We start from the raw sequence: 24,170 nt of genomic DNA on the forward strand, positions 1-24,170 counted from the left end.
CTGCCAACATCTGCTTTATTTTCTGAATGCATTTGTAAGTACTGTCTAGAAGCTGTATGAGAATTTAACCTTCTCTCTTCCAGAAGATGAGGAAATACTAACAGATGAGGCTTTAAGGCATCTTTTTGCATCTTCCCCTATTCCCCCAAAACTGTGAATTTTATCCTATTTTGGTTTTATGATCCACACAGAGTAAGGACATAATTTCATTCATATTACCTCAGTCAGGTATGTGCACCAACAGGCATGTACTTTTTACACTGAGAGGAATTCTCACTGTTTGTTGCAGAGAACTTCTTTTTAAAATTTACTGGTAGTAGGATTTTTATTATATTTTAGTCTGGAAACAGAAGCATTCATTCCTCTGGGGTCTTTTTCTGTGTGTGGAGCCAAAGAAAGTCTCTAGAAGTCAGGAGCTGTGTCTTCGCTTTGCGTTGTTATGGGTAAATTGTAGAGGTTTCTCGTTACAGATTGTGCACTTGGCATCCTCTTACAGGCGCAACAGACCTTTCCACTTAGTTACAGGATGTGTTTCTGAAGACAAATTAAATCTTTTCCACTGAGACCAGAGAGATCTTTTCTTTTTCCTCAGCCAGAAAAGATCTGGTTAGCTTATGTTAATAACAGAATCCCCCATATTATGGCATAACTCTCCCTGCACACCGTCTGAAATGCTGCTCACGTGATTGGGTGTAATCAGGAAGCGGGTGGTATGATTAAATAGGCCTAATTTATGTTGGGGGCAGCTTGGAGCCAGAAGCTTCAGAAAATATGTATAAGAACTTCTCACATTTTGTTACTTTAATTAAACAGTTTAAAATGCACATTTCCCCAGAATTTGATATCCTACCCCACCCAATAATATTCTATGTTGTAAATACATTGAATTCTCATAATCAGAAATTCTTGATAAATTTTACACCAACTGCCAGGAGAATAGTGTAGTTAAAGAATCCAGAGGGTGAGGTTGAAACAAGGTCAAATTAGAGGCAAAGACCTGGTGTGATCATCCCTATACATGTCTTAGGTTGGGTGCCTCAGAAGCAGGTCCCCAAGATGAGGATTAGTGTATGAGTGATTTTCTAAAGAAATGCACCCTGGACAAACACAGGGAGTGAAGGAACTAAGGGTGTGATTCTGTGCTGAGATCCAGAGGAGACTGGCTTTGGTCTATACCACAGGGAAATATTTGAGGCAAGAAAACTGGGCTTCTCTAATCCTGTGCTCCACGAATCACTAGCTAAATATTCTGACGGTGAAGCAAGCTAGTAGCTTGAGGGCTGTATGCCACAGAAGAGCAACAAGTGTTATCCAATGGAGGTTAAGGCACACTACAGCCAGAAGAGGCTACAGAAATAGCAAAGGGCAAGTAGGCAGAGCATAACACAACTACATACTATAATTCCTGTGGAAGCTGGTTTGAGCTCCAGAGTACCACCTGGGTGTTTCCTCAAAGGCCAGTTGTTTTCCCTTTAGTTAAGCCTACTAGGATACGAGACCATTAACAGGAAGCTTGGGTACTAAATAGGAGAGAGATTCTGGAGCCCACTTCAATCTACTTGCCAGGTCTGATTGTGCACATCTCTTTTCCTAACTCCTAGCTCAGTGATGCACTGGTAACTTGCAGTTAACTATGGTGGCAGTGTTTCCATATGGATATTTGAAATCACCACATATTAGGGCTTAACTGGGGGCAGGTAGGGAGCAAAGCCAGTTGTTAAATGATTACCATCATACCACTCTGATGGCAAGCAAAAATGTTAATAGAGAAAAGAAATTGTTAAAAGTGCACATTTATTCTATTAAATACACCAAATAATGTATACATTAAATAATATTAAATGATTTATATGAAAACATTTTGTAATAATCAAGTGCTATACAAATGTAATTCTTGAAATTGCCTATTACAACATAAGAAACACACAACACTTCTCTCCAGAGCATCTAAAGTGGCAAAATACTGTAAAAATAATTGTGAAAAGGTGATTCTTTAGTTGTTCTGATCTAATTGTTGCTGCTATCAGGCAAAAGCTATCCCAGAAGAGAGTTTACTTATCACTTTCTTCTTTTATTTCTTTTCCCAAGATGCCTAGTTAATTGCCTTATGACTCATGTCTTATACTTTGCTTCTCTCATAGACAGATAGAAAATGTTTTATTGGGAGAGGTCACCACATAAATGCATAATACTCTCTTTTCTGGTGGATATTGTGAGGAAAATAGACTAGTCCAATAGAAAGAAGCCACAACAAAAAAACCCCAAGAATTTCCAGTCTGCCTGAACATTTTAGTATATGGGCTGCTGAAGCAAGCACTGCCTGAAGATTTTAAAGGAACACAGTGCTCTTCAGACTTTTAAAAAACTCAGAAAACTCAGAAACTTTTTTAAGTGCTGTGTCATGAAATCTTGTTTGCAGGATGCAAGGGTCACTTCAGTTCATTTTGTAGCCCCCAACGTGCCATGGCTAGTACCCAGGCTCTGGGGAAGGCAGTGAAGAAAATTGCCCTGAAAAGATAGTCATACCCCTCTCCCATTCCAGAAAGGCATTGAGTCCTATTTGATAGCTGAGGTTTTGAAAGTTCAAGTATGGTAGGCAGAATCATATCCTACCTGCCAAAGGTTGTTTATATCCTAATTCTGAAACGTGGGAACATGTTATTTTACATAACAAAAGGGGCTTTGCAGATAAGATTAAGTCAAGGATTTTGAGTTGGAGAGATTGTCCTGGACCATCTGGATTCATCTAATGTAATTACAGCCCTTATAAGACAAATTCAGGAGGGTCAGAGCCAGAGAAGGAGTGATAAGGAAGCAGAGGTCTGAGTGATTGGAGGGGGTGATGAGCCAAGGATGTGGCCTGTAGAAGTGGGGGAGAGGGGGCGGGGAGAAAGGAAGGAAAATCTCCCCCAGGTCCTCCAGAATGAGCACAGCCTGGCCAACATCTGTTTTAGACTATTGCCCTTCAGAAGTGCAAGGTGATAAATTTGTGTTGTTTTAAGCACTAAGTTTGTGATACTTTTTACAGTGGCAATGGGAAGCAAATACACCAAGGTTCTAGGCTCCAATATCTCCTCTGAAAGTACTCTTTAGTCCTCCTTTTTCATAGTGCTGTTTAGTGATTCCCATGAGCTAAGCAGGGACAGTAATAAATGCAGCTCCAGAGAGGAATGCTACACATGACTTTTAATGAGCTCAAAAAACTTTTCTACATTGACTCATTTATCCCAACAGATTTTTTTTTATTAGAAAGGATTTTATTCTAACTTAGCATACAAAAACATTAATAGTTTCTAATATATGAAGTCTTTTCAAATTTTATTATCTTCCTGCTAACCTGATTTTTACAAGATAAGCATTTTCTATTATAAATGAATTAGGTATTCATTATAGAAAATTGGAAATAGAAGGAAAAAGAAAAAGCATCCATTTTCCCATTATCAGAGAAAACCATTCAATGTTTTTTCTTCCAGTGTTTTATGCACACTTTTTATGTTTATTGTACTTATTTACGTAATAACATTTTGCATCCTGCTATTTTTACTTAATACTATATAAATATTCACTGTATGCTTGTGAACTTATTGTGACTATAATTTTTTTTTTTTCTGTTCTCCAATTTGGATTGTTGAATAAACCCAAACCCAGTAAGGGTTCTTGGATACAAATATAAAAAAAAAAATCAACTCTGGCAAATGGAAACAGAAAAGCATATTATATTGAAAGGGTAATTTGGGTGACTTATGGAACTAATGGGCAGACTGGAGAATCAAGGGAGATGAGATGTAGCCAAGGTCACATTGCCTAGGACACTTAGGATCCTGGTCATTGAGCTCTCTCTTCTGACTGTGCCATCTTTAAGAAATTATTTTTTAAGTGTTTTTATTTATTTATTTTTAGAGAGATAGAGGGCTCAAGCAGGGGAGGGGCAGAGAGAGAGAGAGAGAGAGAGAGAGAGAGAGAGAGAGAGAGAGAATACCAAGCAGGTTCGTAGCTGACAGCACAGAGCTTGAGGCGGGGCTTGATCCCATGAACCTGTGCCGACATCATGAGTCAGATACTCAACTGACTGAGCCACCCAGGCACCCTTGACTGTGCAATCTTTAAATGTTGCCTCCAATACACAAAGAGGCCCAAGAAACCTGTCTGTGTGGTAGGAGGCTCCCTGCATCGCATAGAAACCTTGGAAAGAATATTCTGATATTACCCTCCTTAAATTATCAGGTTTTTATATTTTTAAGGGATTTAAATGCCACTTTGTGATATGTAGGTGTCTACCCAAGGTTTCTAGGATAAATTCTGTCTTGGTTTACAGAACATATTAAGATATCATCTCGATAAGGGACAGACATGGTATCTTGTGGAAGGATGTGATGTTCAAAAAAATTTTTGGTACCAAATTACGGCATGGAGCTAGAGATTTCCTAAGATTCTGAGGCAGGATGGTAAAAATATACTATGCTCCTTGCCAGATTGTAGCAAACTGCTTCTGGACTTTTCTGGTTTTAGTGATACAGAGAGAGAAAAACATTTTTTAAAAATTGAAAGCCACATACTAGATACCCAAATCTGTATTTATTTGCTTCAGGAAGAACAACACATCTGGAAGAGCACTTTCACATAGTGCAATCAATTGATTAAGTGAGCATGTTGTCACTATCTTCAATTCCCTGAGACCCTAATGTCTTCTGCGTGGGCTAAACTGAAAGGTTAAATGGAATTTTCCATTTTTTGTTCCACAGATATGTATTCAGTGCCTAATGAGTGCCACATCTCTTCTACACCTTTGAGATATGTAGGTGAACAACACAAAGGTTTCTGCCATCATGTAGCTTATATTCTAGTGGGAATCACCTCCTCTGAATTTTTCATGTTTGGAGGAAGACACTCATCCTGGAGATTTACCCAAGTAGCCCTCCCTGCTTTATGGTCCTCACTTTCTACACTTGTCCTCAACATGGGTGGTACCACCTTCAGGGACATTTTGAAAATTTGTGGACACACTTTTGACTGCTCCATGATTGATCAGTGCTACCAGATTCAGCAGATGAGGGCCGAGAATGTTAGTCACCCTGCACACAAGGCAGACTTCTACAAGAGAGCATTGTCCTACCCCTGCACAAATTGCAAATGATACTCCAGATATTCTAATAGCCTAATTGTGTTGAGGTGAACACAAGTTTTCAAAATCACATCGATGATGGCAATGCTGCTTCTGTGTCTTGAGTTGCCACATGACATACATATGTCACCCTTCATTGACAGATGTAACATTCACAGTGATTCTTTGTATGGGGCAAGTATCTGACTAATCTATTATGACTTCCAATGCAATCATGCATTAATTATAAATTAATTTCCTTTTATTTCTTCTTCATATTATAGGTAGGCCATTCTGGTTGTTCTGTATGTATGTATGTATGTATGTGTGTAGATTGGTTATATTTATGAATTTCATTCCAGGGAAGTAAAGCAGGCTTTTAAAAATATTTTACAGGGACCCTGGGTGGTTCAGTCGGTTAAGTGTCTGACTTCAGCTCAGGTCATGATGTCACAGTTTGTGGGTTTGAGCCCCGCATCGGACTGTCTGCTGTTAGCACAGAGCCTGCTTTGGATCCTCTGTCCTCCTCTCTTTTTCCCCCTCCCCTGCTCATGCCCTTCTGCTTTCTCTCTCTCTCTGTCTAAAATAAATACACATTAAAAATTTTAAAAATGTTTCTCGAGTTTTATTGACTTGAGATTCACCACTTCACTAGCTCTACAAATCAAGGAGCTAGGAAGAGGAATCTTTCAGCTGATAAGTTGGCAATGGTATACCAGAATATAGGGAAATAACTCATGTTATTGTGTTATTTATTGTGTTATTGTACCCATAATATTTTGGGGGTTCCACCAGGGCTATGTTGATATGCTCTTTGTTTGGAATTTATCGATATTTATCAGAAGACCCAATAAGCCCCTATCTAACAGGTGAACTCCAGTGGTACTCTGAATAGGCGAGATTCAAAGTTAACCTTAGCATGTGACCAAAAGTTCCCAGTGCCACAGGTTCTGTTTGAAGGCTAGGGGAAGGGTTCATAGAAAGTGCTTGTATTGAGTCCTCCTCAAGGACACTCCTCTTCCCCTCTAGTTAAGAAGCTCTTCATCCATGAGGTATTGAGATCGTCGATGCTTATAGCTCAGATTAGGCCTCTCTTCACCAGCCTGGAGTCTTAACCAGTTATACAAACTAGGTAGCACTTTGGTGATCTGCTGGTACACTTTGGTGCCGTAGACTTCATGGTCAGTTGTTCTCTGTCAGAGAGAACAGCTGCAAGCCAGCCACTCCAGTTTTCACTCTGGCCCTCCTTTTTGTTTGTGGCAGCCACTCTTATCTTGTGTTAGGTGGTTCAGCAGTGCTTCTGAATCTCTGACATCTCAGGATCCTTCCATCCTCAGGGAGTTCAGGGGGTCTGTTTTGCTGCAGTGCCTCCCTCAGTATCCTGGTCTTAGTCAAGAGCCATTTAAAGTGCTTTTCAGAGATATTAACACTCTCCTCACCAACGTATTTCTCATGGCCTTGATGAATGGTGTCAGAGCCACTTGACTGCTATAGAGGATGGGTGGTGGTAGATGAGTTGCATATGATAGTTCATTCCATCATTCGTATTTCATGAGCTCTTTGTATATAGTCCTGTTTATAAACCAAATTTGTTTGTTTTCTGGCATCTCATTTAGTGTTGCCCTCTGTTATGTCTTAAGTTTCAGGAAGAGCCTCCCAACACCAATTAAAACAGCTTGTAACTGCTTGAATTCATTTCTCAAATCTACAGTCTCTGGTGAATGTACTTGTGCTGAGTACACTTGTTTGAAAAAATTCAGAATTCTTTCTACACATATTCCCCAGATTTTTCTGACTTAAAATTGTACATTCCAGCAATCCTTTTGGTGTAGAAACCTTTCCTGCAAGTGTTTGACTTTGTAATTGTATTTCCAAAACATGCTGGGATCTGACACTAGTTATAAGACTAGTGGTAGCAAGAAGCAAGGGATAAAGAGAAATGGCTTTTTTTCTTGCAAAAAAACTTCTTTATATGAGGTTATTAGAGGGCCTTCTCATTCATCACAAAGAGTGGCAGTTGACTGTTCAAAGTACTTAGAGACCTCCAAATCTTCCCTCATGTATGAGTCAGTTTAAGTTGCTATGACAAAATACCATACACTGAGTGGCTTAAACAACAAGAATTTATTTCTTACAGTTCTGGAGGCTGGAAATCTAAGACCAGAATGCTAGCTGATTTGGTTCCCAGGTGAAGGCTTTCTTCCTGGCTTGCAGACAGCTGCCTTCTTGCTGTTTCCTCACAATGGCAGAGAGACAGCAAGCCCTCTTGTCTCTCTTTCTATAAGGGCACTAATTCCATTGTGAAGACACCATTCTCATGAACTCATCCAAAATTAATTACCCCCCCCCCCCAAAGGCCCCATCTCCAAATACTATCACACTAGGGACTAGAACTTCAACATATGAGTTTTGGCAAGAAATGATTCAGTCCATAGCACCATATATCCTCAGTATAATTTTCAAAGTCCAGTTACTTTCCAACTAATGTTCTAGCTTTCACATGTGACACATGGTGAACATATGAATTTAAATGGATTTAAATTTAACATATGAGATGTGACTCAGGGGCACCTGGGTGCCTCAGTTGGTTAAGCATCCAACTCTTGATTTCAGCTCAGGTCGTGATCTCATGGTCAAACCCCACATTGGGCTCTGTGCTGGGTGTGCAGCCTACTTAAAAAAATAATGTGATTCAGTAATTCCCAGAATAAACATTCTCAATTATTATAGATTTCCAACTGTCCCCTAGTGTGACTTTGTGCCACACTTTCAATATTCAAAATTCCAGGTATGGGTATCTGACTGATTGACCCTGTGTTGCAGGCACATGGCCCACTTGTCTTCCACAGGGGGAGGCTAGGCCTGGAAGTCTTTACCTCTTGGGATTTCCCCTAAATTGAAGGGATGTTCAGGTGCTAAATCGCAATTGTTTTCTATAAAGATGTTCAGATATTTTTCTTCAGTGTTCTGCTATTGTAAATGACACTGATAAATAGCATAGTTTTCAGTTATTTCCTAGAGAGATTCTCCAAAGTAAAGTTGGGGGGGGGGTCAAAGATTTTATTTAAAAAATGTAGGATGTTTGATATATACTGTCAAATTGCTTTTTAAAATTTTGTACCAATTTGTTCTTACTCCAGCAATGTTTGAGTGATCCTGTTTCACTGTGTTGTCTCTCCCACTGACCTCAGACATTTCCTTTTCTGTCAACAGTCCATTATTTTTTGCTTGACATCAACTTTTTGTCTTTTAAAGAAACTTAGCATTTCTCATGCCAAAAAAGAAAAAAAGAAAAGAATAAAAGAAAAACAGAAGAAAATAAAAACCCTCCTCAAGCCAAATAATACTCATGTAAATTTACTCTTGGCAGAGCTACTCACAGCATCAGACCAATTTTGATATTTCTAGATTTTCCAGATTGAGCCAAGGTACACCCTTGCCATCTCTTTATGTCTTACTTGGTACCATTATTATTATTATTATTATTATTATTATTATTATTATTATTTTAGGATGATTAAAAGTTATGAAATATTCTTTCTTTTGGATTGTATGGGTTTTGTATCTGAGGAGATGCCTCTCATAGCCAATATTAGGAGCATCTGCTAAGTGCCTGCTGTATGTACAGTGTCATGGAAGACACAGCAATGGATGGAGATGCTAATTGGATTCAGTAACAGGATGGCTTTTCATTTCCAGATGTTTTTTTATAACCCTGTTTTCATCAAGGTCTTTGTTCATCCATGTATGGTGGGCTTGGCCATTTCCCTTAAGCCTGTGTCCAAGCCTTAAACTGTCAAAGCCCTTTATAAAATCCATTGGTGAAACTCTCCAGCCCTAGTACTCTCTCCCCTGTGGAGTCATTCTCTATTATGCTTCTGGTTGTTCCTTACACCCTTCTCTTCTCCAACACATTTCTACCCATCAGCCCCACCCTTTTTAGGACAGCTCCTCAGTGTTTCCAAGAAAATGAATAAGGGTTCCTTATGAAGCATATTTGATTATATATTTTTGTTGACCATTAACCTCTTCCTTGAAGAAATTAAACACACTTCCCACTGTGAGAGACTTTCACATACTATGTTCCTGACATACTACATCATTTTGCTTTAGCAGTGCCTCAGGGTCAGGCCTGCTTTCACTTTTCTGTCTCCTGACATGGATAGGACAGCCCTGCATGTGATCCCAGTGCTTCCTGGGGCCTCCTGCCCCAGGAGGACATGCTCATTGATGACGATTCTTGTATGCCCTTGGACAGAATTATCACTATAAGACAGTTGGTTAGCATAGGGTTTACTGTCTATAGTTCAATAGATGTCCAGTGGCTTTTCCACAAAGGGTGGCTCATGGATCACCTGAATCAGAAGTTCTGTAAAAGTGTAAATTCACTTAGCTCCTGTCAAAACTACTACTGAGTCAAAATCATTGAAGTCGTGACGAAGTATTTGCATGTATGAACTGCCTTCCTTTTTCTCTTTTTAAAATTGAAGTGTCATTGATGTATATTATATTAATTTCCAGCATACAGCATAATGGTTCAATATCTGTGTATTTTGTGAGATGATCACTGCAGCAAGTCCAGTCAACAACCATCATCATACTTGCTTATAAATGGTTTTTTCTTGTAATGAAAACTTTTAAGATTTACCCTCTTAGCAACTTTCAAACATGCAATACAGTATTATTAACTATAGTTGCCATGCTATATATTACATCCTTATGACTTTTATATTTTAAAACTGAAGGTTTGTACCTTTTGATTCTCTTCATCCATTTTGCCCACACCTTCCCCCCATGCATCTGGCAGCTACCAAGAAAGAAGTGTTGGTGAAGATGTGGAGAAAAAGGAATGCTTGTGCACTGTTGGTGGGGAATGTAAATTGGTACAGCCACTTTGGAAAACAGTATGGAGGTTTCCCCCCAAAATTGAAAGAATTACCATATGATCTAGTAATTCCACTTCTGGGAATGTATCTGAAGGAAATGGAATGAAATGAAAATGAAAACACTAACTTAAAAAGATGTCTTCACTCCCATGTTCATTGAAGCACTGTTTATAACAGTCAAGAGATGGAAACAACCTAAGTGTTCATCAGTGGATGATTGGATAAAGAAAATGTGTTCTATATAAATATGTCAGACAGAGAAAGACAAATACTGTTTGATACCATTTTTATCTTATTTTGGATTGAAAGTTTTTCTGAATATATAATTGAAAGCTGGAAATATTGTTTTGTCAGAATTGGAAGAAAATGCTTGATGGCAAGAATTTCCTGGGAGAACTCTTTCTTTCTAAACTTGAAACTGCAATTAGAGAGATAGAAAGTTTGAATCAGAATCCCTTGGTATGAAAGCAAATAATCTGTATTTTTAATAAGAATTTTGTATTTTTATTATGTTTTGTTTTGTCTTTAACCAAAACTACTTCACTCTGAATTTGACTTTTCTAGACTTATTTTCACACTTCCATTTCATGGAAAGGATAGTTGGTTTATTCTTTTAACCAATATTTTGTCACAGAGATACAACTTTGAATTATACACTGCTACAAAAAAGAGCCAATGTTTCTGCTTTCCAGAAATGAACAAACACTCAAAGTGGGGAGACAGACAAGTAAGCAATCAGTTCCACACAGCTTAAGGAGGGCTGTAGTAGAGAAGGGCATCCAGGAGAGGTGGCAACTGAGCCTGGGGATTAGGTGGGGCTTCCTGCAAGTGCTAACAGCTGTGCAGGAAGGATTGAGGGCACAAGTGTGTCTGTGGTTTCTGCTCTGTGTGCACATGCGTGCGTCTTTTTGTGTTAGTCTGACTTTAACCATTTCCTTTCTACTATTTTCGGTTCTACTAGTTAAATCTCATTCATTTATGACATCCCTCTCCACCTTCTTTTATGCTCCCTGTTATGTGTGTATTAATTCATTCATTCATTCATTCATATTTTATTTATTATTTATTTATTTATCTAAAAAATTTTTTTAAATGTGATCCAGAAGTGTTTATTGCAGAAATTTGGCCTAGGTTCCAATTGGGTGGCCCCAACTGAGGTTGGGCTTGGGGCCCCCTCATTTTTTTTTAAACTAAACCATTCTTGAAGCACTAATCTTCCCATCTCCATTGGTCTTGACCTGCCAGATTTGTTGTTTCAACCCCTTATTCCTTCTGCCTCTATTTCCTCTTCTTCTCCCTTGTTCTTGTTAGACCTTGAACTAGTAAATGGATGTGTTCCTTAGGATCCCTATATTCCCACACCCTGTGCTGTGGACCCCATCAGTGACTGAAATGGCTAATTTCTGACATTGCATGAGGAGTTATGATTGACCCAAAACATATGAAATGACTCCTCTCTACTTTCTGCTGAGACTCAGGAGCAGGTGGTTTACCACAGCCCTCTCCTGCCACAGTCCTGCCTGACATCAAGTTCTCCTAAACTACATGCTGCCTCGTTTGGATGAGTGAAGGTTGTGATATTGCCAGCCCTTCAGAAAGACTTTAAAGATGTTGTTCATAAAGTATCTCTGGATCAAGATTCTTGGACCATCTAAGGTAACAGTAATTTGGGTTCATTTTTGTGTTGGTTGCTGCCTTCTTCAGAGTGTGCTTAGCCCAGTGACAAATTATGTACTGACTGGGCCTCTTCATCCCTTCTTTATCTTTTAGAAACTGTATACATCTCAATTTTCTTCTCATTTTCTTCCTTTAAGGTGGGCTTCAAGTTAGGGCAAAGGCAAGGTAGTGAAATGTTGAATATTTGGAAGGATTTGAGCTAAGGGAAGATTCAAATATGGGCAGGAAGGGGGCTTCAAGTGTGTGCTGTGAACCTGTATAAGACACCTCTTATGAACCACTTGCATCCTTGTAGCCATGTTTCAGTGACTGGTTCTATGCATCATTCAGGCAGCTTCTCACAGATGTCGTCTGTTAGCACCTTACCTCAGGTGCTAATATCTGTCTTGCTCCCTGCCCCTGAGCTTTTCTAGTGCCAAACCTTGACCTCCATGCATGTGAATCCCGAAAGTGCATCTGTGGAGACATCCTTGACCGCTGGAAACAGAAGCCAGTGGATAAATTACATCTATCTCCCTTTTGTCTCCTGGATGAACAGTTATGACATTTCCTAAGGCTGCTCAGAAGGTTACAGCAAGACCACGCATGAGTCACATATAGCAGTGACAAACTCTGTAATGCATCCTTGTATTACTCTTTCCTCTTTCTCTGTTTCACTCTCACTGCTGCTCCATGAATCATATTTCCTAAAGAAACTACCTGCGCTTAAGATTTTACATCAGTCTCTGCTTTCAGGGGAAGCTCAGACTGTGACATCAAGATTGGAGGGCAGAAATCCAGCCGACGCTGTTCACCAAAACCTATGCCCTGTTGCTTGGCTTCATCCTTCCAGAGGAAGGGGTAACCTTTTCCATGTACAAAAATGTTATCTGCTTGTCAATCCCTACATTAGGGTCTACGTCTTCCTAGAGGGGAGCTTTTCTAACTTGTCTGTTGAGAGGGAGGAGACTTTAAAAAATGTATACAGGCACCTTATAGGCTAGTATTGGCTCTTATTCCAAATCAGGTTATCAGATTAAATGATTGGCCAAGATTTAGTTCACACTAAAAATTAAAGAGTATTTTTCAGATGTTGGACAGGGGTAGATGGGGGGCAGAGGGAAGAAGGGAGACTGAGATGGATAATGGCTGAAAGAGATGGTGGTAGAGGAGGAGGAGGGTAGGGTGGCTGATATACTAATGATGTACCTAGTTGACATACCTAGTCATGAGCATGGCTTCATTCTCAGGTCAATATTATGATCCCATATGGGCTGAGCTTTTTAATGGGTGTAAAAAATGCTTTGGAATGCTCTCACACACTGATTGACATTTTTATCCTTCCTTCTCTACCAAGGCTTCCCTACTGGGTCCTTAAATTGTACCCCAAATTTAGAGAGTACACAATTATGTGAATTATTTTTTGAGGGAAGTCTATAACATTAAAGAAATTCTCAAAAGGATCTAAGACCCAAGGCAGGTAAAAAACCAGAGTAGATAAGGGATCTGGCCTTCTCCCTCTGAGTCTCTGCAGTCCAGACATGTGTTCAATCTTATTCGGTATCTGCTTGTATCCCAGCATGCCCTGTGGCTCCTGGAGCTCTGACTGATGCACTCCCACCGACCAAACACCCTTCCAGCTCTCAAGGATACCACTTCACATTAGTAAAGTACAGTACAGTGATTCTTCCCTTTCTACTGAATTGCTCTTAAAAGTTTTTGCTTGCATTCTCCTAAAAGGAATTTTGAAAAAGTGTTTACAACCTCACATCTAAAAATGGATATATAAAATTTTTATCAAGTTTAAATAGCTGCAGAAGATGTATATTCTGGCATATTGTATGTACTTTAAATATATTTGAACCAAAACTTTAGAGTTTCAAATTTAGCTCATTCAGTATATGCAAATGTCTGACACATAATATAATTAGCAAAGTCAATCCTTGCAGTTGAACTTATCAGCCAGATCAAAGTTATTTTCTCCAAGAAAAAGTGTTAGACTTTAATTCTTCTTTTAATGCTTATTTGTTTATTTTGAGAGAGAGAAGTGGGGGGGGGGGAGATAGACAATCCCAAGCAGACTATGCTCTGTCAGGGCAGAGCCCTACACGACGCTCAATCTCAGGAACCACGAGATCAAGACCTGAGCTGAAATCAAGAGTCAGATGCTTAACTGACTGAGCCACCCAGGCACCCCTAGACTTTAATTCTTGAAAAATTCACATCAATGTATTACCGCATTCCTGTGATAATCTTCTTAGTTCTGAATTAAAATTCTTAGGTTTGTAGGCTTATAGTAGTAATCAAGGAAGTAAGTAGGCAGGAGAGAGAGAGATTGGCTACAGGTTAAAAAAAATAGCTCTGGTCATTATTCCTTCCTGCATACTCTTTGCTTTCCTCTCACTAGACTCACCCTCAGAGGCATTTGAGATGTGTACTCTGGTGTGCTTTGTAGGTGGTTTTATACCCTAGGGCAGTTTACCAAATAAGTGGAGTGTGGGGAAGAAGTGTTTTCTTTTGTCAAGTGGGAGAAGGGTTGTTGTGAAGGGAAGAAGAAAACCAGAAAATGGTTCGAAGGAGAAGCATTCTCAAGTATGTCAGACATCTTTTTTAAAAAAAAAATAATTTTGGGTTTATAGAAGAGTGGCAAACATAGTCTAGAGAGGTTTCATGTACCCTTCACACAGCGTTAAGAATGCTGAACTCTTTCCAGCTCTGCCTGTAGCTCTAAAGTCCTGTCTCACTATGGTCTTCAGATCTGCTTTGCAGGGGAGAAGGCTAGAGGATCCGTAAGTGCTGCCAAGAAACTAGGGCATCTCTGTTCCCAACAGAGAATGTGTGGCTTGTGACCTGGCAATTGTTTTGGGGCCAAGTCAGACAAGAGATTCTCCTCCTCATAGAAAGCACATCTCAAAGTTAATAGCTTGGATCTATCCTAAACCAATAATTGATCTCTAGGCAGCTACTGTTATATACTACTGCTACCTTGAGAGCACATCACTACTGTGTAAGCCAGCCACCACCAAAAAGGTGGCAAAGGAAAGGAAGGATCAGTTCAGCCACTGGGTACATTGGGTAATACTAAATCGTTACCTATGCCACTTAGTCTTAGAGCAAACATGCCATCAAGGTTAATCTTTGTATAATTTCTCATCTTACTGTTACCTTTACTCTAATTCCTGGCTTTCTGTCTCTTAGAGTAAACTGTTTCTACAAGCTTGTAAGCATTATTATTCTGATGAAAATAAAGGTGTTTCTTCCTCCAAAGCAAAAACAAAAAAATCCAGCTTCTGCTTATGTTAACGTCTCACACAACCGTGGTGTATTTATCAAAACTGAGAAGTTAACATTGGTACAGACTTTACAGAGTGGTACACATTTCACCAGTTTTCTGGTGTCTTCCTAAACTCTTCAGTCAGTGACTGCATTTTGATCTTTTCTTGTCTTTCATGGCTCAGATGCTTTTGAGGCATACTTGTCAGGTATTTTGTAAAATCTCTATCATTTTGGGTCTGTCTGATGCTTCCTCATGGTTACACAGGGGTCATGCATTTTTAGGAAGAACACCCTGGAGGTGAAGTGTTCCCATTGCATCGTATCAGGGATACATGATATCAACATGATTTGTTACTGGTGATGTTAACCTTGATTGCTAGGATATGTACTGTATGCCAGTTTTCCACAGAAAAGTTACTATTTTTCCCTTTCCATTTTCTATTTGATGGCATCACTAAGTACAGCCCGCACTCAAGTGGAGAGAAATTAAGCTCCACCTTCTGGAGGGAGGAGTATCAAAGCATGTGGATACATGTTAAAACCACCACAGTAATTAATACATATTTTGGGAGAGATTCTTTGAGGCTATTCAATGGTCCTGTTTCTTATTAAAGTTTGCCCACTAATTTTAGCATGCATCGGTGGGTCTTCTCCACGGCAGTTATTACTATGGCATTCTAATGGTGAGTTTCTAGTTCACTCATTCCTTCTTGGCTTCACTCCTATCCAAGTAACTATATAAGGAAAATTCATCCTTCTCCATTAATTTACTTATTTCATCATTTGTTTATATCACAACAGAATCATAGATATTTATTTTATTCTTTGGCTGAGAAACCAATACTATTGTTATGTATTTTCTTTCTCAGTTTCTTCCAGTTAGCTGAGCAAATAACTTTGAAGAAAGATTTCCTTAAAGCTACCTATATCCACATATGCTCTGGAAATTCTTATGTGTTAAACATTATTATAAGGCTTAAAGATATCATGTGTATAGTGCAGCCTAAATACCTGAGAAATAAGTTCTATAAGATGTTAAAGCAAAGACTACATGCTTACAACGTATGTTATATGTGATAGCTATCATGCTTTATTAGAAATAAGAACAATGGCAGATCACAGCTGTGAAGAAAAATGAAGCCCGCTAACTAAATGCTATGTGTTAACCCCATTCGCTTGTTCATAAGATTCCTTAAAGCTAATCGAGCTCAACTCTGTAATTAATTAAGTGGCATTTCACTTCTTGAATGCTTACTCTGAACTTTTCAGCCTGTGTTGTAGGGCCTTTAGGTAGGTATTAAAATCTCTGCATCTTTGCCTGGGATCTTAATGTTTCCTCTCTTCCAAATACATTGCATTAGCAATTTCCTGCTTCGCTGCTCTTCCCTATAAAACGAGCTGTAAGGTTTCGTGGTCTTACTGCAGAGTTGAGTAACAGTACTTCCATTCCTCTTTATGAAAATCAGCCTTCTTTTTCTTGCCTGGTGTTTGCCTTAGCATGGTCACTCAGGCTTTGAAGATATGTAAATGGAAGCAGAGGAATTCAAAAAAACCACCCCATCAGCTGATGATAGCTCAGCTTCCCTGTAATTTCTCTTGACTCTGTGCTGACCACACATGCCCCTGATCTACACTGTGGGAAATGTCTGAGATGAGTAGCTGAGACTGAGTACACACATAAAGTAATTGAGGGAAAATTTTGGCTGTGCTTGGCTTTCACCCTGAATAATCTGGGCTTAATAAGGAAACTTTCAGCCTTGAAGGTGGGTACCGTTGCCACCTGTTTCTTGAAAGCAGACAGTGCTTAAACTTCTGAGAAAGGAGTAAGATAATTAATTTTTTACCCAGTGCAGAACACTGGCTAAACAGGGATCATCCTAACTAGATTTGGATTAATGTGTCCAGTAAGTGAATGCCTTGCCTAACACCACCAAGTTTATGTGTGTACACCTATTTAAGTAATTTTCAACATTTTTGAGTACAAAGGAACATTTTTAATGTCCCCTCATCTCTAAAATCTTCATAATAGCAGTTGTATTTTTAGGATGTTCTGAGAAAACACTTGAAGACAAAAGCTATTATGAATTTAGCAACACTCTGAAATAAATTTGTATTTTTCACCACAATATATACATAGTGGAAAAATAATCAACTGTGTTTCTATGATACATAATTTGTATTCAATATGTAAGTAACTCTTGGTTCACATATTGATTCTGGGACTCCCCACAATAAGCTTGGGGCCAGGATCAGAGCATGGTAGTCTGGCAACTGCAGATATTAAAGAAAGTTGATTTACAACTGACAAATGGATAAAGAAGATATGGTTTATATATGCAATGGAATACTACTTGGCAATGAGAAAGAATGAAATCTGGCCATTTGTAGCAACATGGATGGAACCTGAGAGTATTATGCTAAGTGAAATAAGTCAGGCAGAGAAAGACAGATACCATATGTTTTCACTCATATGTGGATCCTGAGAAACTTAACAGAAGACCAGGGGGGAGGGGAAGGGGGAAAAAAGTTACAGAGAGGGAAGGAGGCAAACCATAAGAGACTCTTAAATACCGAGAACAAACTGAGGGTTGATGGGGGGTGGGGGAGAAGGGAAAGTGGGTGATGGGCATTGAGGAAGGCACCTGTTGGGATGAGCACGCGGTGTTGTATGAAAACCAATTTGACAATAAATTTTATATATATATATATATAATATTTTATTTTATATATAAAAATATTTTATATATAAAATATTTTATATATATATATAATAAAAATAAAGGTGAATAAATGCTATGTCACTTAAAAAAAAGTTGATTCATTTAACTGTTATTACCAAGAGTTCTTACTTAATTAAGGATGGTAAGCAAAACAAGATTAAGCCTTAAGGACGGAAGCATATTCTCTCAGAAGATTAATTGATAAAAACAATACTTTATAATATCAAGTGACACACACACTTTTTCAATGTTTAATCAGAATCCTACCAGGAAGCTTAACTCTTTTTGGAATCACTTGATACCTGGAAGTAGGGGGTAGAGTAAATTAAATTGTAGTTGGTCATGATAAGAACAAGGCTCATAATGGCCATTTGTAGAGTAGAGATTGCTCTGAAACAGTAATATTAAAATGTGGCAGTGAAGCCACTCTGATAATATTAGAATTAAATGAGTACAATTTCCTATGATAGTAATTTGGCAAAATTCATTGAAAACTTTAAATACCTTGGCACAGTAATTCTATCTCTTGGAGATATGAAATGAATTTCAGCATTTTTTATGTTGTTAAGGAGTATAAAACAGTCTACACTTCCAACAACAGAGACATAGTTAAGCTGATAATCATCTTTTGACTGAATGGAACATTAAGCAGTCATTAAAATTATATTTACAAAGTATTCATTAGGTATAGAAATGTTATTTAGGAGGAAAATAGTATACCAAGCTGTACATATAATATGCCTGTGTAAATAAGTTTTCCCAGGTTTTTATAATAACCCTGAATGTCTTTTATAGTGAAAAATCAGCATGCCACAACTAAAGAACTAACATCAGTGTATTCCTATGACAAATGTACTGTAGCAATGTATCTTTGCTGCACCCTAGCAAGAGGTCAGAAAGTTCCTTTTTGAACCTTCCAATGCACGAATTGAGGAAGCTTGTTCTAGCTTTGGTCAGCTCTGAAGATTAGATTGTTCACTCTTCATTCTGATTCATCCATTCAGTTAAGGCCCATGCTAGGGCATTAAGGTGCATCGGTGAAGAAAATGAATGTGGCCTCTTCTTTGCAGGGTCGACTGAAAAGTGCATCCCAGCAATAAGCGGACATCTATTTCCACAAAATGTTTACCCAGTGATCCTAGGTCTACCTGTTTTGGTGCCACAAAGTATATAGAAAAATCTCTTGCTCAAAATAATTTTCAAATTTAAGAAAGCTATGACCATGCCTCCCCTGGGCTTCCCCCAGACAAAACACCCTCTTTCCCTTCAGTATTTCTTCAACTATATAGTTTTGGTTTCTCTTTAAATCCTGTTTGTCTTTCAGTTTTTCCATATTCTTCCTGGGGTATGGAATTCAGAATAATTTTAACAACTGCTATTTACCTATTCTGCTCATTGTGTGACATACTTTCATTAACTGTTTTGTAAAAAAAAAAAAAAAAAAAAAAACAAAAACAAACAACCCACAGTTGATATTATTACTTTATGTTACTAGTGAGAAACTGATACAATGGTCAAGGACATTAATTCATTCTGCAATTGTTTAAGGAAATACTTTGTATTAGACCTTCCTCAAAGAGATGGAGCTAAAATAGTGAATAAGGCAGATTGCATCCTTGCCTAATGAAGTTTATTATTCTAGAGCAGAAGTTAACCAACTATCACCCATGAGCCAAACTCAGCACTTGTCACCTGTTTTTGTAAATAAAGTTCTATTGGAACACAGACACACCCATTTGTTTACATATCATCAATGGCTCCTTTCCCCTTAATAGTAGAGTTGAGAAGTTCTGACAGAGACCCAGATGGACCTCAACCAAAAATATTTACCATATGGCCCACAAAGCCAAAAATATTTACTATTTGGCCTTTTAAAAAAAGTTTACTCATCCATGTTCTAGAAATTCGAGGATGTGTGGAATGGTGGTTAGTCATTGAAGGGATTAAAAAAAAGTAAAGCGTTCTTTTTTTAAAAAAAGTTTTGTTTTTTTTTTTTTTAACATTTATTCATTTTTGAGAGTGAGGGAGACAGAGTGTGAGCAGCGGAGGGTAGAGAGAGAGGGAGACACAGAATCTGAAGCAGGCTCCAGGCTCTGAGCTGTCAGCCCAGAGCCCAACACGGGGCTCAAACTCACAAACCCTGAGTTCATGATCTGAGCTGAAGTTAGACGCTTCACCGACTGAGCCACCCAGCTGCCCCCAGTGAAGAGTGCTTTGTCAGGTGGTGATGGATGCAGTGGAGAACAAAGAAGCAATAAAGGGAGACAGGGTGTGCTGCAGTGAGATGTGTTGGTGTATGTGATGGAGACGGGGACTCTGTGAAGTGGTGACCTGGGAGTAGAGACCTGAAGGCATCTGGGGAGTACTGGGAACTGCAAAAACATTCTCAGGAGAGTGTCCCTAGGTTTGAGAGAGAAACGAAGGGAGGAGAGTGGGAGGAGATGAGGTCTGAGAGAAGAGGGTCTGAGATAAAGTGGTGTGTGGTCTGCATGCCTTGGAGGCCATTTTACTTCTCCAGCTTTCCTGCTGCCTGATGTGAGAAGTCCTGAGAAGATTGGGGAGTGAGCTGACGGGTCCCCTGCAGTGATGCTCTGGTGGCTGCATTGAGGGCAAACTGGGGAAGGGCAACAGCAGAAGCACTGAGTGGGCTTACTGCGGCAATGCAGGCCACAAGTAATGGTGGCTGAAACCAGTCACACAAGGAGTGAATGACAAAGCAGATACTGCAATCCCAGATCTTCCTCACTCCAGAGTCCAGGCCTGTCAAACATGGGTTTTAATCACAGAATCTGATACTTTAACTCTGGGTCATGCAAGGCAGCATATACCTGCAAAAGATCTAAATTCCCCATGAACTTTCTACATCGTGTCAGGAGGTTGGGTAACTCTAATAGATAGATCTGTAATAATAAGATAATTGCAGGGGCTGGTTGAATCCTGTGGGCAGTGCTCATTAGCTCTTTAAGTCAGAGCAGAGACACTCTTGATTAGCTAATTAAAACTGTGAAACACGCTTTCCAGGAAAAGGGGTCATATATGCAAGTACACAACATTTTACATATATTTTTTAGGGTGTTTACAACCTCTGACTCTAGGATTTAATGCTAAGAACCGATTCCTTTGGGGTTGTCTATGTCAGAGCACTGATGTGAAAGGTGAGAGTTTGAGCTTCAGCAATAAAGGAAGATGGCACTTCCCTGAGCAAGTGGGGAGATACTTAGGCACACGTGAACCTTGGGGCATCCCTTAAGTCACACAGAGCAAGTCACCTACAGGACTATTTGAGTCTGGATGTATCTCCTACTGTATTGAAATAAAATGAGATGTTTATTAATTATTTTTCAAAACAGAAATTTAATTTTATAAAATATTGTTCATTTCTTTGGTACAAAAGTAAAAACAAATGTTGAAATTTTTTTTTTTAATTGAGTACAAAGTGATGTTACAGTTTCTTCTGAGCATCAAATGCCTTTGTTACATTTCTACTCCCATTTGTATTTTGTAAATGAAGAAATTGAAGTTGTCTTATAGGAAATCTAGATTCTTCTCCCTTCATGGACTTGGCTAGAAATGGGAAAAAAAAAAAAAAAAAAAAAAAAAAAAAAAAGCCCGTCAGGCCTAAATGATGAACTTTCTCCTTCCTCCTTTATTACCTGACTGGAGTTGCACATCAGTGTTTGGCTTTTCCATGAGCAGATCAAACTAGTTTATTACCCTGGTGTGTATCTGGATTAAAAAGATCCAGATTGTAATTCTATTTCCTTAGACAATGCTTTTTATCTGACCCAATCCTAGCACTTCTTATCTAGAAGCAAAGATGTTTTTCTCATTGTTGGATTACTTTGATACGGAGATTTGAGGAAGAGAAAACCAGAACAAGAGTAATAGAATATTTCCTTGAGGCACATATAGAGACTATCTCATGTCTATGCATGTTCAAGAACAAGGGGATTTTTTTTTTTTCTTAGTTGGTGCTATTCTGTGACATACCTAACATATTTGACACTTGGAGTAGATAATTTTTTTAACACAAGCTTTTCTCTGCATGGCAACATTATTTGCAGTAATTACCATGGAATAAAATTAGAGACCTATGGCTTTCATCTATAAGGATGGTACATAAGGCTCTACATGTAAGTGGCCTTGTGTCCAGCCATTGGTTTGGAACGGTTTCTGGTTGCCTGATGTTGATCGTAATATAACAAGATTCTGCCTTAAGAATGTTGCCACATTTGCCTTGAGTGAATCTATCATATAAAGTAGTTTTGTCAGCACTAAAAAGAAGGGAACCAAGACTTTGTTAAACTTATAGAATAGACTGTATGGAAAGTTTTGTGTGTGCTAGCTATTGAATATTTCATACATGTCTATAAGTGTGGAATAATTTGATGAGACATGCTTTCATTATCATTTGGTAATGAGGTTTTGGGGGAGTAGGTGTCACCCACCTTAACCTTCTTTTGTGACCATTACTTCTAATAACAAGAACTGGAGAGTGTGCTCAACCAAGTCAGTTCACAAACATTGGGTATTCAATGGTCACCCTTTGTTTCCGTGTTTCCTTGGCTGTTTCTGTAAACCCAGCACATATATGTATAGGTCTTTCGCTCTAAAATACTCAACTGAATCAACTGTAAAGTATCTTCACTTTTATCAGAAAACAGGGTCAACCTTACAATTGTGTCAGTTTGCCAGGAAGCAATGGTTAATTAAGACTTTATCAATGGGAATGAACTACAAAGATAAAAAAGACTTTGAGTTCAACAAAAATAAGAGCCTTCAGAAATTTATTAAGTATTAAGAGAAGATAATAGGAAATATATTGGCTTTAAGATTTCAAAATCAGGCTATGAAGTTCCTGTTCCTTTTATTTAGGATTTATGTCTACTTTTGTAAGAAATTGTTAGTTTGGTTGAATAGGTGAGCTGGACAACAGAAATGCATGGAAAACGCTAGGTGGCGCTGGAGGACTGTCATAATTGACCACAATTAGAGTCCTTTACAAATCACACCATTGTCAGAATCAAGAAGAGTGAAATTTTACATTAACAGTGATGCAAATGATCAGATTTCTTTCTCTTCTGACTATGGCTTCACTCACTAAAAACCTAAGTGCAATTTTGTCATGAGTGAAATAGAGTTTTTGCAGTGCTCACTGGGCAAGAACTTTCCAAAATAAATTACAGTGGAAAAACAACATCCCTTTGTTTCGGATGCTCCCATTTTCAAATTTTGTTTAGCCTCAAAGGAGTGGTCTTAGTTTGGTTAACAGTCATAAACTCTTTGTAATCCACACGAAAATGACTTGATAGTCACCTCTCCAGTGACTGACAGTTTTCTTATTTTGTGCCTTTTTTTTTTTTTAATTTAGAGGGTTACTGTAAATCTTGGAGCATAGCAGAGCACATGATGAAAGGTGAAGGCTGTTCCTTCACCCTCCATTTGCTCACGTTGTAAAAAAGAATGAAAAATGTCTGCTGCATAAGCTGATCTTTTTCATGTTTCATCTTCACTCTTCAACAGGAAAATCCACTTTATAATCATTCCACTGAGGGTTATTTTGTCCATTTTCATTGAAAGGTATCCACATTCTGGCAGTCAGTTAAGATTTGACAAAAGAGAAAAATAGTATGCAGGGTTAATTAACATTACATTTCTATTCTCTTTTTGAAAATGATAAAAGAAAGCATATACCTAGTTTTTCAATCAGCTTATTTGCCAGATTCCTCCACAATATCTGGAAAGGTTCTATCTCATTAATTCTAAAACCTTAAGACACAAGTTAAAAGTAGTGAACTTGAGATTTAAAATATAAAAATACATAATCTAAAGATAAATAGCATCTTAGTTAATTGAAAGATCATTTTTCACAAAATTAACATGTGTCTAATATAATTCATCTTTTTTTTCCTTTCTTTCTTTTTTTTTTTTTTTAGAGAAAGCGTGTGCTCAAGTAGTGGGGGAAGGGGCAGAGGCAGAGAAAGAATCTTCAGCAGGCTCCATGGACAGCACCGAGCCCAACTTGGGGTTTAGTCTCATGACCTCATGGTCATCATCATGACCTGAGCCAAAATCGAGTCTAAAGCTAAACCAAGTGAGCCACTCAGGCGCCCCTAGTTAATCTTACTTTGAATTATAGAAGCTAAAATCCAAAATGTTTACATTGCATATTCACAATTTGCCATGAAAACAACTGAAAGGCATTTAGTGTTATATAAAATGAGAGAAGTAATAAGTAATATACAGTTAAATTTAACGTCGCAATTTCATATTTATCAAAGATAATTTTAAATATTAAAGCACTTTGGTTTTATACACACATCCTCCAGATATCTCAACATAACCTCAAATTTTGGGACAGATGATTTAGGTTGTAAGCTACAGCCTGAGGGCATCCTGGGTGGGTACTTGATGTGCCGAATGAACTACTGGACTCCCTTAACTAGTTGGTTCTTCTTTAAAACTTTTTTGTTTTTATTTTTTACTGTTTATTTATTTTTGAGAGAGAGAGATCACAAGCAGGGTATGGAC

The 24,170-nt window shown here is 38.4% G+C and overlaps 1 long non-coding RNA gene across 1 annotated transcript in view; it reads left to right on the forward strand.

The window, feature by feature from the left end:
• Window positions 1–23,723, forward strand: part of LOC132679885 (uncharacterized) — an 89,846-nt gene extending 66,123 nt beyond the window's left edge. Inside the window, exon 3 of the long non-coding RNA XR_009610382.3 lies at window positions 23,576–23,723. This is a non-coding gene — a long non-coding RNA (uncharacterized LOC132679885). The remainder of the gene's footprint in view (window positions 1–23,575) is intronic.
• Window positions 23,724–24,170: the final 447 nt, after the last annotated feature.

The sequence above is a fragment of the Panthera onca genome, chromosome A2 (assembly GCF_046562875.1).
Source record: "Panthera onca isolate mPanOnc1 chromosome A2, mPanOnc1 haplotype 2, whole genome shotgun sequence".
NCBI lineage: Eukaryota > Metazoa > Chordata > Mammalia > Carnivora > Felidae > Panthera > Panthera onca.